The sequence below is a fragment of the Pygoscelis adeliae genome, unplaced genomic scaffold, assembly GCF_000699105.1.
Source record: "Pygoscelis adeliae isolate BGI_AS28 unplaced genomic scaffold, ASM69910v1 Scaffold4, whole genome shotgun sequence".
NCBI classification, from domain to species: Eukaryota; Metazoa; Chordata; class Aves; order Sphenisciformes; family Spheniscidae; genus Pygoscelis; species Pygoscelis adeliae.
Genome location: NW_008824986.1, coordinates 6,384,900 through 6,387,673, shown reverse-complemented (window position 1 = coordinate 6,387,673; position 2,774 = coordinate 6,384,900).

The window sequence follows — 2,774 nt, the reverse complement described above, 5'->3', positions numbered from 1 at the left end:
CGCTCTTCCTCCTGCAGTATTTGTCACCTATGTGTTGGGAATGACACGGTTAGTGACTCACAGCATCCAGGAAAGGCAGACACTGGTGCCACCCCGCTGGCCCCACTGCCACTGCCAGGCATCGCAGCAAGACTAACCCGGGCACAGCGTGGCGGGGGGGCACGACACAGAGAAGCTGTTCCCCTGCAGGGAGTTGAAATCAGATTTGGGGAACACAGAAAGCTTTTTACTAAACCTCTCCTTTTCTGGGCTGTAATGGTCTAATTCAGGTTACAAACATTACTGTGAGAAATACAGGCAAAAATCTTGCCGGCCCAACTCTGGGGAGCGAGGGAGTGCTCAGGATTTTGCAGCAGCGACTGCTGGTTCGAGGTGAATCAGGATGCAGGGCCAGCCTCCTGCTTTCCCTGGCCCCCTTCAGCAGAGCACTGGGATATGGCTGGAGGGGGTGGCTGCAGGGGAGCGCTGGCATGAGCGTGGGCAGGAGGGGAACCGAGTCCCTGCCCCTCTGCTGGGATGACAGCACGAGGAGAGCCCTGAGCTCCCACGGCAGCAGAGATCAGCTGCAATGGCTGGGTGTGTGCATGTGTGTCTCCATGCGTGTCTGCATGTGTGTGTACATGTGTGCATGCATACGTGTGTGCATGTGAGTGTGCACGTGTGTGCATATGTGTGTGTGTGCATGCATGCATGTGTGTGCAGGTGTGCAGATGTGTGCACACCCCTGCAGGGGCTGCCAGTGGTGTTGCAGCAGCAGTGAGATCAGAGGCAGTGGTCCCAGCTGCAGGGCCAGGGTGGGCTGTCACGGGGATGCTGGCACCCGGATTTGGTAAAAGATCCTGATGGCAGAAAAAAAGCAAGGCATGGGCTGCGAGACCCCCTGAATTTGGCCTTGGGGTATGCCTGATGCCATTAGTGCCCCCATAAGGAAGCTGAGCACGAAGCACCAGTGCCTGAGAGAGCTGCAAGGTCTCGCCTGCCTTGGCAATTTAATGTTTCTGTGCTTGTTAGAGGAGCACTTCAAACGGAGGGCTGGGGAAGACCTCATTAATACAGTATGTAACTGGCATATATGGCACAGAAGTGGCTTGAAAATTTACTCAGGAGAAAGTTTGCAGTGAAAAGGGCATTCAGAGCACTTGCCTATGCTTTACCATTGCTGGAGTCCTGAACTGATGCATAATAGACCCTCTAAAAATACTGGCAGCATCTGACTGCCATCAGATGACTCCTTCGGCTGATTTGGAGGAGGGCGGTGGGGAAGCCTTCAGCCTCCAAAGACATGCATGGCTTTGTTTCCCAGGGCCCTTTCTGTTTCTTTTTTGTTCATCTGAGGGTATTTCTGAAATGAGGGTAAGCTGCAGGGAACACTGGAGGGACATGGAAACCTAAAGCTTGGCTGTGACTCTTTGCACAGCTGGTTTCTTTTTCCATGGATGTGAGCGCCCCCAGGCAGATGCTTGTTTGTGATAAATGTTGTGGTTATTTTGTGTGTGTGTGTGCTATACTTGTGATATTTAAATACCACATCCAGCTGGCAGAACTTCCCACATGCCATTGCAAACCCTCCTAATGAGCACTAGTGAAACAAGAGGAGACGGTTGGTTTGTTGATGTAGGTTTTCTGGCTGGTGCTCAGAGCTCCGGGCAGGGACCGGGTGCTGCAATATTCAGTGACAGATAAGCGCCACCGACAGCTTTCAGCTTCTGGTGCCAATGGTCACTGAATGTCCCCGTGCCTCAACTACCCCCTGCAAACTGGAAATGATAATCAGGTGAGGGAGGGTGCCAGGCTCCATGCCCCTTCCACTGCAGAGGAGATACTAAAAAATGCTGACTTTGAGCTTGCTGTGGATACTGTCCACAACAGGTGAGCTTAAAATAGGCTCCACCGTAACAGAAAGTGCGTGTCACCGATGAGCGAGACGTGCAGCAGCAGCTGAGCTCTGTGTGCCCCTGCTGCAGCGGCGTGCTGGGTGTGTGGCACATGAGGGGCCAGCAGCGACATGAGCAGGGCTGCCAGCTGCCTCCCCAAACCTGGCTCGGGCCCTGTGTGGGGGAGGACAAACATCGCTCACGATTGCTCGGAGACCCTCGAAGGCTGCTCCGTCGGTTGCTGGCAGGTGTTCCCCCCGGAGCAGGAGATTGAGGTTAGAAATTACGTGTGTGCAGGCATGACTGCAAGCATAAATGTCAGCCCTGGCAACTGCTTCCAGCACTGGCAATGTTTCTGGTGCCTAATGCAGCCCAAGTTCAAAGGCTATCATGGGAAAAATACTCCCACTGCATCAGGGATGAGCAAACTGCCTCCCTGGCAGTGAAGGAATTAACTGCATTGTCTTTTCCGTAAGAAGACAAAACAAGTTTTGCTCTCCAGGCTAATGCTCGACATGTTGTTACTGCTCACTCTCACTTAGACTCCTGCTCAGGAACCAGGTCCCAAAGGAGAAGCTTACCCTGGTGTCCGTGGAGGTGGGCGCTGGCCCTGCCCCAATGTCCCTGCTCCTGTCCCTGCGGCTGAGCAGGACATCATTACGCTCCCGGCCCCAAAATCATATTATCTGACCACAGTTGGCCGCATCAGTCAAGTGCTTGGCTGCTGCTCAGGGGGCTGTGGCAGAGGTGGAAAATACTTTGAACTCCTAAGCTCTCAGGAAGATCTCTGCTTCTGGCTGATGAGGAGCAATGAAGACACCCAGCCAGGGCAGTGCGGCCCCACGGCCTCGGTGCAGCCAGCCCTGCCGTCCTCGCTCTGCTCCAGCTGCCCAGGCGTGG